The following is a 16,473-nucleotide window of genomic DNA, read 5'->3' as shown; positions in this document are numbered from 1 at the left end:
AGGAACAGAGAGGAAACGCGGAGGAGGAGGAGGAGGACGCTTGTCTCTTTGCCTTCCTCCCGCGGGTCGAAGGGCGGCCGAGCAGAAGACACGGCGACCCAATCGTTTTTGGTTGTTGTTGCTTTTTAAGTGAAATTCATTTGGTTCCATTCAAGAAACTTTCGCCTGCGGATCGTTTGATCTGAACGTTCGAATTGGTGCCACCACTCAGTAACCCCAGCCAAAGGCCTTTTCTCCATCTAAATGCGGCGAAGACTGGGGTCCGGTGCTCTTAGTCGTTGTGCAGAAGCGGGTACTTCTGAAGTGAAGCTTTTTTCTGCGCTGCAGTGCTAGCCTAGGAGGAGATATTGATCTGTGCCTAGAATCCCGTTCTGTGCAACGGTGCAAGAGACAAGAGCCCTGAGTAAATTGCCTATGTGTGAGTCAGGCTGTTGTTAACCTCCCTTTGCTCATAAAGACTAGTTAAAAAGTTTTGATTATGCATTTCAAGCATTGGTGTTCAACATGTATGATGGACTGCATGCATTCTAGATAGTAACCAGTTTTTGTGGGCTGTGCTTAGGAGTAGCAGGGGGGAAGGGATGTGTTTCTAGCACTTTAACAGGTTTATTACTAATTTTAAACTCTGTGTTTTAAATATTTCACAACATGCTTGAGCAACAATTGACCAAAGCTAATCAAAGTTAGCAAGAACTACCTAAGATGCAATGTATTACACATAAAATACTGGGGTTTCATTTTATGCACATGATGAAGCAGACTTTTATGCATATGAAGCAGAATTTTTGTTGGATTGAGCAAGGATGGCTTTCATTCTGCTTTCCTGACCCACAGTACTATACCTACACCCAGGCTTCAGATTCAGCAGGAGCTCACAGGAGCGCAGCTCTTGAACCTTTCTGGGGGTTCCACCTCTTCCTCCCCACTTACCTTGTCCATTGAATAGTAGATGTAGCTGCATAACAATCCCTGGATTAGGAGAGCAGCCAGCCAGCCAGCAGGAGCTTTGCCATGCCCCCAACAGCCCTCATTAATCCCTGGAGAAGCCCATGTGACCCTTTCTCCACTTCTCATCTGATTTTGTGTGGTGCTGGACTTTAGGCTGGTTGGGGGGGCAGCCCAGGAGAGCCCCAGGCGAGCGAGACCTGCTTGGGTTGGCTGGATCTTTAGCCAGCCCAAGCAGGTTTTGCTCGCCCAGGGCTCTCCTTTCTTGCATCAGGCTGCTTTTGGCTGGGGTGGGGGTGGCATATGCTAATGAGTTATGCTGATGAGCTCCGCCACCTATTTTTCTACAAAACAACCCCTGCCTATACCAGTTATGCAAGTAAATGGCAGGCCCTCATGTTCTGTGACTAACTAGTTCTTCTTTCTCTTTGGTCAGCAAAGCTCTTAGCAGTCTGTTTCTCTTGGGACATTCATCACATCCACAGTAAAAAGGGAAGTAAATATTTTGACCAATTTAATCAAAAAGACTCATTTGTTACTGCAAAAAAAATCTTGCCTATTGTTTCATGTTGATGTTTTCAGTTAGGAAATTTTTAAAATTAAAAATGTAAACACCATACAGCATTGGGGCTGCATATCCTCACAATTTCAGACTAGGATTTTTGTCCAGGTTTGAAACCCCACTGTGCTGTGGAAGCTTGCTGGGTGACCTTAGGCCAATCACACACTCTCATCCTAATGTACTTTACGTAGTAGTTGTGAAGATAAAACAGAGGAAAGGAAAACAATGTAAGCTTCTTTTGGTCCCCATTGGGAAAGAAAAGTGGGATATAAATAAAGTAAATAAAATAAAAACAATTGTTTAAAAAACATAAAGCTAAATTATAGGAAGTGCTAAGCAAAAAGTGAAGATACATAAACATATGAACACAGAGTATATCACTAGTGCTAAAGCCCAAGATAGGGTTGCCATTCCCCAAGTCTCAGCAGGGGATCCTCCAGTTTTGGGGGTTTCTGCCCACCACCAGCCAGCTGGCTAGCGGTGAGAATCTGCCCCTGAACAGCAGTGTAGCCACGCAACATCCCAGACACAGTGATGTCACACAGAAGTGACGTCATCATGTTGGGGACATTGTGTGGCGATGCTTTGCTTTTTGGGAAAAACTCTAGTTTGAGGGTGATGTTACCATAGTTTTTTACCCTAAAACCTGAGTGTCGCCATGCGACTGCCTCAGTGTGATGACATCACTTCTGCATGATGTCATCATGCTGGGGAGCTCTGCCTAACCCCCTGAAGGCTCCATCCTACCCAACCCCACTAGTGCATTTTCAAAACCTGGCAACCTTAGCCCATACACAGGTGGATAAGCAGAATTGAAAGTGTGTGTGTGGTTGTACTGGTTTGTTCCAAATTATTACCTGACATGAAATTATTCTCTTTTTCTTGGCCCAGATCCCACCTATATTTGCATCACTTGATTTACGAAACACTTACAGCAATTTAAATCGTATTCATTGAAAATTATTTATTGCTCTTTATGGATATATTTTGGTCCCTCATAACTATTCATTGTGTTGGTATATAAAAATTAAAGCAGCTGCAAAAAAAAAAAAGTTTTCTTCCAATTTTGTCAGTACTGGAAGATAACCCCTATCTTGACTCAAGTGATATCTGACCACTGGTCTATCATGGTCAGTATGTCTACTCAGACTGGAGGCAGTTCTCCAGGGTCTCAGGCCTTTCCCATCGCCTACAACTTGATCCTTGAGTGGAGATGCCAGGAACTGAACCTGGGACCCATATCCTCCTCCCTGACCTTGAAGTCAACCCAGATGTTCCAGTTGGTACATAGTGGTTATTATCATGTTCTAGATGGAACATGCACATCACCTCTGTTCTGCAGTCTCTCCATTGACTGCCTATCAGCTACTAGCTTCAGTTCAAGACATTGCTTGGCCTTGGACTCTCATATTTCCACCTCATCTCCCTCTATTCTCTTCCTATAATCTTCATTCCTCTGCTCAGGGCCTTCTGCAGGTGGCACCCTGCAAATGGACAATATCAACACCTCCCCATACATGTGCTTTTTCTGTCCCCTGTGGAATGGCCTATCTGAGAAGGTCAGGAAGGCTGCCACTCTTCTGTTATTCTGCAAATTATGTAGTACGGAGTTCTTCAGGCAATTTAATAGGACTATACTGTAACGGCCTTCTTCTGGAAAGTCCTTTATAAAGGGAAAGAGGCTGTGGATTATACCACTACGTGTAGAATGGAGTATGTATGATTTTGCTTCACGTTATTACTTTGCTGTCTTTTCACTGTATTCTACTGAGGTAATATTATTTTTGTTCATTATATCAATCTTTTGGATCTTGTGCTCATTCAGATTTTGGTAATCTTTGGTAATCTTAGTCCTAGTACATTGCTTAGTCAGTGTCTCCCCATAGTGACTGTATCAACCTACATTATGCTTATTAGATGAACTATTCATATGTCCTGTTATCTATTCACACGTTGTGATCTGCTCTGAGTCCTGGTGAGAAAGGTGGACTATAAATATGATAAATAAATATTTAAACTGTATTACTAGGACATCAGACAAAATATCTCTGAAAGCTATAGCATTTTGTTCAAAAGCTTTCTTTGATTTTTTTTGAATTATGGGTCTAGAAAAACAGCCTGCAGGAAGAGAGACAGGGCCCAAGTCTGGAGAAGCTGATAACTATCCATTTTGAAGCCATCCTAATAGGAAATGTGGTAGGAGAAAATTACTAAAGATCTGTTCAGAATTTTATGGTGCAGTCTTAGAATTACTTCCTTCTAAGCCCATTGATTTATGGATTTAGAAGGATATAACACTGCCTGGGGCTCCACAGTTAGTGGCATTGTACCAAAGCAGACATCTACCCAGTAGACCAGCATAAATATTGTGCAAACAAAAGTATTTTTCCACATACAAATCTCTGTTGTGAGGCAGTGTCATGCAGAAACTGAAAGAGAAAGAGGGAGAGTGAAATCAGCACAATTCTGGATTTTGTTGTCTCTACTTTGGTTTACTGAATGTGTTTAGATAAGAACTCAGAATTTGCTGCAAAGCTGTATTGCATAAATCAATTTTGCATAGTGCAGGACTGCAAACCAAGACTTTTTTTGTAGAAAAAGCCCAGCAGGAACTCATCTGCATATTAGTCCACACCCCCTGACATCAACATTGTTTCACACAGGTTTTTTTGTAGAAAAAGCCCATCAGGAACTTATTTGCATATTAGGCCACACCCCTGACCCCAAGCCAGCTGGAGCTGCGTTCCTGTGCATTCCTGCTCTAAAAAAGCCCTGCTGCAAACCATTCTCATCCAGGCTGAAAATGTAAATTAGCTGTATAAAAGCAATTTTTAAAAATAACTGTGAGGTTTGGCACAGCACTTATCACTGCTGAAGGAGCAAGGTCTTTGTAGATGCAAAGAGCAGCTAGCCTACATTTCATTTGGCAAAACAGCTCAAAAACTTATTCTGTACATTGTTATTACTATCATTGTTGTTGTTACATATGACTTTTGTATTTGTAATATGCAACATATTGTGTATAAAATCAAATAATCAAATTAAAAAGAAAGAAAATCATAACAACAAAGTAATAGCTATAATACAAAAAGAAAACTAGCTGCCCAAGAGAGAAAACTAAACCAGATGCGGTTTCATTTTATAACGGAAAGAATACAGAGTTGTTGTAAAGTAGGCTTTCATGGGAGAAAGTTCCAAAGAATAACAGTAACTAATAAGGAAAGCTGCTGTTCTTTCCTGTTTGAGTCTTGGTGGGGTTGCCCATTCTCAGTTGGGGGCAGGGGATCCCCTGGTTTGGAGGCCTTCCCACTTCTTCAAAGTTATTAGAAAGTGTGTGTGGAAGGGTGAAGAAATGTCACTGAGCACTCCATTATACCCTGTTGAGGCCAGTCCCCATAGAGTATAATGGACAATTGATCCATGGGTATTTGGGGCTCGGGGGCAATGTTCCCTCTAAGCTGCAGAGACATGTGAGCAAAAATTCTACTTTATGAGCTACTGGCATTAAAGTTGGGAGCTACTGCATAAATTAGTGTGCTCTGGGGTCATCCTTCCTGAGCTAAGACAAAAAAGTGTGAGCCGGAGGTTTAAAATCTGTGAGCTAGCTCACACTAACTCAGTTAGAGGGAACACTGCTCGGGGGGGGGGGGGGGTGTTTTTTGAAGTGGTGGCACCAAATTTTCAGCATAGCATCTGGTGCCTCTCCTCAAGAAATCTCCCAAGTTTAAAAAAAATTGGACTGGGTCCAATGTTATGAGCCCCCAAAGAAGGTCCCCTATCCTCCATTATTTCCAATGGAAGGAATGCATTTTAAAGGAACGCAGTCCCTTTACATGTGATGGCCAGAACTCCCTTTGGAGTTCAATCTTGCTTGTCACAACCTAGTTCTTGGCTCCACTCCCAAAATTACCTAGCTCCAGTTCCAAAGTCCCCAGATATTTCCTGAGTTGGACCTGGAAACCCTTGTCTTGGTGTATAGTTTGAGTTTTGTTCATGCAGCGTATTTTGGGTAAAACATGATGGAAAATAAAAGCTTTTAAGTGGCTAGTAACAAACTTTTGGTTTTACTGTTAGTGTGACTGAAGCCAGTAGTACAAAGATAAGATTATAAATATGTATGCTGTGTCTTCATATCTAATTTGGCTGTGTTCCATTCAGTGTGGTATGAGTACTTAAGTGAAAAGTGTTTATGGTTTGGTGGGAAATAAATTTTCCATGTTAGAGCACCTGCTTTTTTACACATAAAGCTTGCCATGCTTTGAAGCCCCTCCTGTCATTTGCCACACTTTTGCCTGTTTGAATAAAGTCCCTCCTTTTTCTCTCTTGAACTGTCCCTTTGAGAGACAGTGTGGTATAATGGTTCAAATCCTCCTCATGCCATGGAAGCTCCGTTGGGTGACTGTGGGCCAGTCAAACTTTCTTATCCAAACATAGTTCACTGGGTTGTTGTGAGGAAAAGAGAATTATGTAATCTGCTTTGGGTTCCCACAGGGGAGAAAGACAGGGTACAAATAATTAAATTAAATTAATCTGTTCCTGTGCCATTCCCGTGTCAAAGATTTTAGGAAACTTGTGTTTTCTTGCCTGAGTTCCTGGGGAGCCACTGGCAGCCAGATTAAGAAGGAATGCAGTAGCACTTTAAAGACTAATACAGTTTTTTTCCAGCATAAACTGTTATGAGTCAAACTTCACTTTTATCATATGCTTTACCAGTCAGGGTAGATAGTAGCAAGCTAGACGGTCAAATGGTGTGAATCGGTGCAAAGCAGTTTAATACAAAACTGACTTGGATGATTCATTATCCTAATCCATCCCAAGAAAAACTGTTGTGTTAGGCAGATAAATATGGTATATCAGGAGGAGAGCTTATTAAATTCTGCTCGTGATAATAGGTAGATGTACTAATGATTCTGGAATGTTGAGATTTTGCCCTGGAAAGTAATAAGTGAACAGGTCCAAAGATTAGAACTCTGACAGAGGGAGGTAAAGCCCACACTGCTGATGGCTGCACAAGTGGCATCTATAGCTCAGGAGCCTTCTAGCAACTTCGTTTGGTAAGCAAATGATAGACAAGTTACCTATGCTTGATAATGTTACTGTTGAGAATGGCTTGCTGCAAGTGAGCATATTTTACAAGTGGTCAAAGATCTTTGCTGACACAATTTGTTGCTGTTATTGATCTTTAAATTCCCAAATAATTTTTCCCATGTAAACTTGCCTATTCATTAAAACTTTCATTTGGATATATTTCTCCAGACAGTTTTCCTTTAGTTAGGCAGGTGCGTTGGACAAGCGTTGCACAAAGTGCTTGTAGTATTAAGTGAGACCCTACATTTTGGGGATACCTATTATATTCATGCTAAAAGTTGACATTGATCTCATCTATACAACACCTTTTGTCCTGAAAACTCATAATTTATCTATCCATGATGAATAGAATTTTTGAGAAAAATATGTTGTATAGGTGAGATCAGTGCCTACTTTTAACATTAATATTATTGATGTTTTTAGTTTAAGGAAAACCTAGATCAATTTTAAAGGTAAGAGACAAGGGGGAAAATACAAAGAAATAGCACAAAAATGGTAACTAAATAGTCATCTAACAAGAGAATCTCTAAACAGGAAGAGATTAACAACATTTGCATAGCACCATAAATATACATAATTCAGTATAAAGTTCAAGCTAACTGTTGTCTTTCCACGATGAGTAAAACAAACTGAGGGAAAGGTGCATATTAATGGGGGAAGAACATGCATTTATTCTAGTTGAACTTTCTTGTACTCAGGAAAATAATATAGTGTCAAAGATTTCACAGGAAAGGGGAGGCTGTGGATGGATTTGAATGAAAAAAGGCATCAATATGCAGGTTTCTGGAGGTATATAAGGGAAGGAAGAAAAGAGTCATTTGGAAGAACAACAGAGGAATTAACAAGGTAACAAATTTGACCTTTCACTGGGTACCATCTCCATCCTGCTAAAGTTAATGTCAGTACACCCACTTAATGTAATCGAACAGGTTTGTATTCTCTCTAGATATTTATAGCAAAAATACCAGTTTGTATCTAAAAAACTAGTCATTTATGATTATGATTTCAATGATGTTTCTTTTGATATATTTAAAATGCATTCTAATGTTAAAATAATCAGAATTTTTTTTTTACCAAAGCAAATGTAATTCATTTGACACCTGAGATTTGTAAATAAGCAATGCAGCTATTTTAAGTCACTGATGAATGTTCTAGGAGAATGGTGATAGATGTAGTATTTGGGTACAATTGTAACTCAACACTAGTATATATTTAGGAATAGCAGTATTTGACTTGCTTGTACTGGAGTTCACTGCATGGTGTCTTTAAAAAATTGTAGATAACAGAGGCCAAAAAACCTGGGTGGGTCACCATGGTTTTGTGTTTTGTTTTTGTTATTGTGTTTGTTTAGCACAATAAACATCAGGTAGGTATAATATCTTTGTGTATATATGTGCATAAACAGTTAGCTTGGACAATAAATTTATTGCACAGATATGAATGCTGTGCTTTATATTCAAGGTGACAGTGTCTGCCAAGAGAGCTTATCTATGTTTAAGTGAAGAAGACAGGGCAAAAGACAGAAATGGATACAAACTGATGACAGGAAAGCACCAGAATAGGAGAAGAACATATTGTGGCAGAAATTGTCCTGAAAATGAGATGAATCTGTTTCAAACATCCTTTTAGAAGGAGTGAATTAGAGGTGGAAGAGATTTTAAAAATGAGACTTGGTGTCAGAAGGAATTGTGCTGGTTTTAGGAGAAAGAAACCTGTACAAAGAAAGTAAGAGAAGTAAGGGCCCTTTTCAGACATTATAAATGCATATAGTGGGAGGCTGGCAAGAGCGCTGGAATTGTATGCTGTGCTACTTGCTGTTCTCTTGATATGTTCAGTTGTCATGTTGTCTGAAAGAGGCAATGCATAGACTTTGCATGCACATACAGCTTTGGTACATGCTGCATGGAACTCTGGTTTTTTTAAGGTTCTGATACTGAAGTTGAAAATTTGTGCATTGGAGACCTTGCATGATGATCTATGAATAGTTGGTGGCCTCCTGGTATGTACGGTCATAGCATCTGAAAAGGGCTAAGGTGAGTTCAGACATGAATATGACTGAAAACTGAAATCTCTATAGCTAATATTCAAGGGCTGGCCTTCATTTAGGTAGGGAAATCCACAAAATAGCCACAGTCTACCAGAAGATCCTTCATGTTTGCAGAAAAATCTAAAATTGTTTTTAAAAATGAAGAAATGGAGGGGGCAACCTTTTCCACAAAAACTTTGCTGGGCTTTCAAAATATGTGTTTTTTTATTTTTATCTTGTTGATGGAATGCCATACTGATTTTGTGCCTTTGCAATTCTAGTTCTTTGTTACTTGTCTTGAGTCTTAAGACTTTGGGGGTGGAGCCAGGAGCAAGGTTGTGACAAGTACGATTGAATTCCAAAGTTTTAGCCATCATATTTAAAGGGGCCACACACCTTTTAAATGCCTTCCTTTAACTGGAAATCATGGAAGATGGGGCATCATATGGGGGGCTCATAGAATTGGACAACCTGGTCTAATTTTGTTGACACTTGGAAGGAGAGGCACCAGATACTACATTGCAAATTTGGTGCCTCTACCTCAAAAAAATCTCCCCCAGAGCCCCAGATACTCATGCATCATTTGTCCATTATATCCTATGGGAACTGGTCTCGATAGGGTATAATGGAGTGCCCCCAGGACATTCCCCCTACTTTCTGATAACTCTGAAGCAAGGGGAGGTCCTCCAAACCAGAGATCCTCTGCCCTCAACTGGGGATTGAGTAAAAAAAGTGAGGACCACAGAAAAGGTGAAACTGAAAAAGCCAATACCTACGTGTTGACAAATCCTCAAGTACAAGTAATGAAAAACAGCTATATAGAATAGCAGTTTAAATATTTAATAATATTAAATTTAATAATATTAATTTAATAATAATAGCAGTTTAAATATAGATTTAAGTAATATGTAAGTTACTCATAAATAATAACACACTTCTATACAAACTCTAATAAGAGACACAAACACAAAGGGGAAAACCAGAACAGAGAATCCAAACAATTAACTCAGTCCTTTCCAAATGATGCCTGTCTGACTTAAATGGCAAATAAAGATCCTTTGCTCCTGACAATCCTTGTTTAAGTCCAAAGTAAATCCACTTTCATCCAAATGACCTCGTTGCACCTTGCAGCAATAGGTAGACCAGTGATATTTCAGCTCACGTTTCACTTTGTTCAAACCACTCCAAATCGAAAATCATTACATGGTGATTGCTTCTAGTATGCTCAATCCAACTGTATCCTTCCAAATGATATCCTTCCATTTGAACTGAGTGTTCTAGAAGAGATATTTAGCTTGGAGAAACAATGAGAGATGACATGATAGAGGTTTACAGAATTGTGCATGGGATAGAGAAGGTAGAGAAAGAAGTACTTTTCTCCCCTTCTCACAGGACTGGCCCCACCACTAGGCAAATTAAGTGGTTGCCTATGGTGCTGGTGGATTGGGGTCGCCAAATTGGGCACTCCCCACATGACTCGGTGAGGCAGCTACCCAGTGGCTGTCTCTCCAAGTCCCCCTGCACCTCTTGGAAGTCTCCCGAGAGGCACGGGCTGCAGGGGCTTTCTCCCTGCCCTTGAACCCCCTGGGTGTCAAAGCAGGGGGTAGATCCCCCCCCTTAATTTTATCCTATTGGCCCATTCTTTCCTATGAGTTCATAGGATAGAATGGAGGGATCATGCTGCCTCTGCGGTGCAGCATCAGAGAAGGGGTTTAAAGTTTAAATCTTCTTCTCTAGCGTCAAGCTGTGGAGGTGGCCCGATCTCTCCATTCTATCCTATGGGCTCATAAGAAAGAGGAGAGTCCATTCTGTTCTAAAGGCCCATAGGATAAAATGGACTTCATTCTTTCCTATAGGCCCATAGGTTAGAATGGAGGGATCAGGCCACCGCTACTGCACGACTCTAGAGAAAGGGATTTGAACTTCAGACCCCTTCTCTGGTGTGGCACTGCAGAGGGGTGGGCAAAATTAGTTTTGCCTAGGGCTGGCCCTGCTTTCTCACTATATAAGAACTCATGGGCACACAATGAAATTGAACAGTGGGTTTAGAACAAATAATAATAATAATAATAATAATAATAATAATAATAATAATAATAATAATAATAATAAAATTTATTTGTATCCCGCCCTCCCCGCCTCGGCAGGCTCAGGGCGGCTAACAACATTTCTCAATAACATACAGTATAATAAAACCTTTAAATTTAACAATATAAAACAATATAAAACATTATTTAACAACATTAAAAACCAGTCTATACAATTAAATAGTTTAGTCTGACAGTGCTGATGATGTTTGACGCTAGTTCTGCCAGTTTATATACAGCAGTCTAGATCTTTAAGCCGCATTGGCGGATCCTTATTAACAGCCTTCTTCAGCAGTCTGGGTAAGCAAGTTTAAAAAGGGTGGTCTTGCAGGCCCTGCGGAACTGGTCAAGGTTCCGCAGGGCCCGCACCTCCTCAGGGAGTTGGTTCCATAGGGCAGGGCCGCGGTTGAAAAGGCCCGTGCTCTGATATTTTGATGTTTAATCTCTTCCCTTCACCCAAAGAGTAAATAATACATGGAATTCACTGCCACAGGAAGCAGCGGCAGCTACAAGCATAGATGGCTTCAAGAAGGGATTAGATAAACATGTGGAACAGAGGTCCATCAGTGGCTATTAGCACTGGATCAGTGATGCTCTGTATTCTTGATTCTTGGGGAGCAACAGTGGAAGATCTTCTGGAGGTCTAGTGGACCTCCTGATGGCACTTGGTTCTGGTTACTGTGTGATACAGAGTTCTGAACTGGAATGCCCATTGGCCTGATCCAACATGGTTTCTCTTATGTTCTTAGGTTCTTAAACTTCGTAGTGGAGATACAGTTTGTCAATACTAGGGCCAGAACTAATTTACTTTAAAAACTGCTCTGCTGCATTCTCTCCTTTCTTGCTGGCAAATATCCATCATATTCCAAGTTTACTGCTCTTATGGATTTTGATAACGTCTCATGCACAAGTTTTTGGATCCAGTTAAACTAGTTGGGAATCCCTAAACAATTATTACATCTGATTAGTTTTTTTACACACTTCAGCTTCCATTAGAATAAGATGTCTTATAACTGGTTTTCGTACAAACCCAGTCCTGGTTACAAAAGACATGACAAGGATGTATTTAGGCTCCAGATTTATTTAACCTCTGCTAATATAATTTACCAAACAAATCAATTTCTCTTACTGAAATTATGAAACAGCCGTTAACAGATTTTGATCAAATCCTTAAATATTCACAAACCTAAAAAATCCTTAAATATTCATATAACAAAAATGTTCACAATCCTTAAATATTCAAAAACATTTAAAAAATCTAATCTCTATACGTCTCTCTCTCTCTCTCGCTCTCGGCTTGGCTTCGCGAACGAAGATTTAAGAAGGGTGCAATAGTCCACGTTTGCTGCAGGCTCGCTGGTGGCTGACAAGACCAATGTGGGACAGGCAGGTCCGGCCACAGCGGCTGCAGGGAAAAGTCTGATTTAGGGTTGGTCCTGTAGCAGTGCGATTCTTCCTCAATCTCCTTTTGTCCTCAAGACCAGCTATGCGTGTGTTCTCAAAGGAAGAGACAGCCTGGTGGATGGTGTGCCTCCATGCTTTGCGATCTGAGGCTAGGTCAGACCACTGGTGATGGTTGATGTGACAGGTGCTAAGGGATTTCTTCAAGGAGTCCTTGTACCTCTTCTTTGGTGCCCCTCTATTTCGATGGCCGGTGGAGAGTTCGCCATACAGGGCAATCTTGGGAAGGCGGTGGTTTTCCATCCTAGAAATATGCCCTGCCCAGCGCAGCTGCGTCTTCAACAGCAGTGCCTCGATGCTGGTAACCTCTGCCCGCTTGAGGACTTCAGTGTTGGTCACAAAGTCACTCCAGTGGATGTTGAGGATGGTGCGAAGGCAGCGCTGATGAAAGCGCTCAAGGAGTCGCAGGTGATGACGGTATAAAACCCACGATTCGGAGCCATAGATGAGGGTTGTCATCACAACCGCTTTGTAAACATTGATCTTTGTGCCTTTTTTCAGATTCTTGTTGCTCCACACTCTTTTGTGCAGTCGGCCAAATGCACGGTTTGCCTTTGCCAGCCTGTTGTCAATCTCCTTGTCGATCTTGGCATCTGAGGAGATGATGCACCCCAGGTAGCTGAACTGCTGGACTGTCTTCAGAACTGATTCACCCACAGTGATGCAGGGAGGGTGATAATCTTCCTGGGGTGCAGGCTGGTGGAGAACTTCTGTCTTCTTCAGACTAACTTCTAGGCCGAATAGCTTGGCAGCCTCTGCAAAGCAGGACGTCATATGCTGCAGAGCTGATACCGAGTGGGAGACGAGTGCAGCATCGTCAGCAAACAGTAGCTCTCGGATGAGTTTTTCCATTGTCTTGGAGTGTGCCTTTAGTCGCCTCAGGTTGAACAGGCTGCCATCGGTGCGATAGCGGATGTAGACACCATCGTCCTCATCTAGATCTACTGCGGCTCTTTGAAGCATCATGCTAAAGAAGATCGTAAAGAGAGTTGGCGCGAGAACGCAGCCTTGCTTTACACCTGTGCCTATTGGGAAGGGCTCCGAGAGGTCGTTGCAGTGTCTGACTTGGCCTCGCTGGTCTTCGTGTAGCTGGATGATCATGCTGAGGAACCTTGGGGGACATCCTAAACGTTCCAAGATTTGCCACAGGCCTTTCCTGCTAACGGTATCGAAAGCTTTGGTAAGGTCGACAAAAGTCACATACAGACCCTTGTTCTGTTCCCTGCATTTCTCTTGGAGCTGCCTGAGAACAAATACCATGTCGGTGGTGCTCCTGTTAGCTCTGAAGCCGCACTGGCTCTCTGGGAGGAGTTCTTCTGCAATGGTGGGCACCAGTCTGTTCAGGAGTATTCTGGCAAGGATTTTGCCTGCGATGGAGAGCAGGGTTATCCCCCGGTAGTTGGAGCAGTCTGACTTTTCCCCTTTGTTCTTGTATAGGGTGATGATGATTGCATCGCGAAAGTCCTGTGGTAATTTGCCTTGTTCCCAGCAGGTGACAAGTACTTTGTGAAGTGAGCTATGTAGTGCTGTGCCCCCATGCTTCCAGATCTCTGGTGGAATTCCATCAACTCCTGCTGCCTTGCCACTTTTCAGTTGCTTGATGGCTTTAACAGTCTCTTCTAGGGTGGGGATCTCATCCAACTCTGTTTTCACCGGTTGAAGTGGGGTGAGGTGGATTGCTGAATCTTGAACTACGCGGTTGGCACTGAAGAGAACCTGAAAATACTCCGACCACCGGTTCAGTATGGATGCCTTGTCTGTGAGGAGCACTTGGCCGTCTGCACTATGCAAGGGACTCTGAGCCTGATATGATGGACCATATACTGCCTTCAGGGCTTCGTAGAACCCTCTTAAATCACCAGTGTCTGCACACAGCTGGGTTCTCTCTGCAAGCTTGGTCCACCACTCGTTCTGAATGTCTCGAAGCTTGCGCTGGAGGTTGCTACATGCAGCGCGAAAGGTTGCTTTTTTCCCAGGACAGGAGGGCTGAGCAAGATGTGCTTGGTAGGCAGATCTCTTTTTTGCCAGTAATTCTTGGATCTCTTGATTGTTCTCATCAAACCAGTCCTTGTTCTTCCTTGTGGAGAACCCGAGGACTTCTTCAGAGATCTTCAGGACGGTAGTTTTTAGGTGTTCCCAGAGTGCTTCTGGAGAAGGGTCTGTGGGGCAACTGAGGTCCTCAATTCTTGACTGGAGTTTTGCCTGGAAGGCAGCTTTAACTTCGGCTGACTGGAGGCTGCCAACCTGAAACTTCCTCCGAGGGATACCTCCTCTCCTGGGTGTGGGTTTAAAGTGAAGACGGAGATTGCAGCGTACAAGACGATGATCCGTATGACATTCTGCACTGGGCATTACTCGGGTGTGTAAGACATCTCGAAGGTCTCTCTGGCGCACCAGAATGTAGTCGATAAGGTGCCAATGCTTGGACCGTGGGTGCATCCAGGTTGTCTTTAGACTGTTCTTCTGCTGGAAGATAGTGTTGGTGATGGTGAGCTGGTGCTCCATGCAGAATTCTAGCAGGAGGCACCCGTTGTCATTGCAGTTGCCAATGCCGTGTTTGCCAAGTACTCCTTTCCAGGCTTCCGAGTCTTTACCTACTCTGGCATTGAAGTCGCCAAGGATGATCACCTTGTCCTCTGTAGGGGTCTTCCGTACGAGGTTGCGTAGATCAGCATAGAACTTGTTCTTTTCTGCAAGATCTGCTTGAAGGGTTGGGGCATACACACTGAAGAGTGTTGCATGTTGCTTGTTTTGAAGTGGGAGGCGCATGGACATGATGCGATCTGAGTGACCTGTTGGAAGGTTTTCGAGTTTGGAGGCAATGGAGTTCCTGACCATGAAGCCAACGCCAGAAAGGCGGCTCTCAGCCTTTGACTTACCCGACCAGTAAAGGGTATAGCCAGCACCGTGTTCTTGAAGACTACCTTCCTCAGGGAAACGGACCTCACTGAGAGCTGCTATGTCGATATTCAACCTGAGAAGTTCGTGGGCAACTAGAGCAGAGCGTCGTTCTGGGCGACCACTGCCTACTGTGTCAAGCATGGTTCTGATGTTCCAACACGCAAGCTTTAGTCTTTGCACACTTTGTGAGGCAGGTGCATGCCTTTTCTTTGTTGTTATTTTTCGACCGCAAGTAAGGATGCCCGTTGACCGCGGCTAGCCAACTGGGGTGGGGGAGACGAGCTTTGTTTAGGCCACCTTTTCTAGGCCCCTCTCCATGTGGAGCAAGCAGTGCTGTCCCTAGATAAGGCTGCTTGGTCGTTCAGGGTGCTGCCGAAAGATGCTTTCGTCTCCGGGTTAGCATCAGGCGACCAATATCCTGAACCGCCTACATGCAGGATCGGGACTGCGGCTTCCAGTGGCACCTTCCACCTGCCGTTTCGCCCCTTGCCTATCGCTGCAGGACTTGATGCGTTGTGGGTTGTGTGTGTGGATATGCCCTTCAGGCCTGCGCAGAGGAATTTTTTAGGTGAAGCGCAGTGTGCGCGGTACTGGCTCCACCCTTTCACCTGGGGGTCATCTGCCATGGCCCAGTAAGCCGGGACGCCGGCAGCGAGTCCTCCAGGTGGTAGGTGTTACATTAACGAGCTCTATCTGCCCGGGTTTGATGTTAGAGTTTTCCTTCTCTTAGGCTGACGAAGTTGGTGGGCCCAGCCTGCCCATCCGGTTATACCGGCGGTATAACCGGAATCTCTATACGTGGCTTTAACTAAAATATAAAATACAGTCTTTTACCATACTGATCACATTGGCAAAAACTCCGTAGAGGAGTATTATCAGATGAAGTATGGAATTCAATTTGGAATTTCTTATATTTTATTTCTAATATTACAGATTTAAAATTACAGGCCTACTACTATTTTGGTACCGCACTCCACAAAAATTAGCCCATATTTCCCTCTCTGCCAATCAAATTTGTTGGAAAGGTTGCAGACAACAAGGGATATACATTCATTGTTGGATAAAAGAAAGGTAAAGGTAGTCCCCTGTGCAAGCACTAGTTGTTTCTGACTCTGGGATGATGTCGCAGCATGGTGTTTTCATCGTAGACTTTTTTATGGGGTGGTTTGCCATTGCCTTCCCTAGTCATCATTGCTGGATAGATTGCCCTAAACTTCAGAATTTTTGGACAATGATATTAGGTGGAATAAAACTCATAACATGTATCACCATCCAACTTAAACGTGAGCATATTTTCTTAAACAGATGGAAAAATAAGAATTGTTCTCCTGCAAACTTCTGAATAATCTCTATTTTACTGTATATGGCTAAAATATAGCATACAATGGGGAAAAATCAAATAA

General features: G+C 42.7%; 1 protein-coding gene across 1 annotated transcript in view; it reads left to right on the top strand.

Moving 5' to 3' along the window:
* The window catches only part of MAP3K15 (mitogen-activated protein kinase kinase kinase 15), a 102,086-nt gene that overhangs the window by 506 nt on the left and 85,107 nt on the right, over positions 1-16,473 (top strand). The gene's annotated exons all lie outside the window — the stretch shown is intronic.

This window comes from Heteronotia binoei, chromosome 3, assembly GCF_032191835.1.
Source record: "Heteronotia binoei isolate CCM8104 ecotype False Entrance Well chromosome 3, APGP_CSIRO_Hbin_v1, whole genome shotgun sequence".
Classification (NCBI taxonomy): Eukaryota; Metazoa; Chordata; class Lepidosauria; order Squamata; family Gekkonidae; genus Heteronotia; species Heteronotia binoei.
Note: the sequence above shows the minus strand (reverse complement) of the source record. Positions and strands in the feature narration are given on the sequence as shown.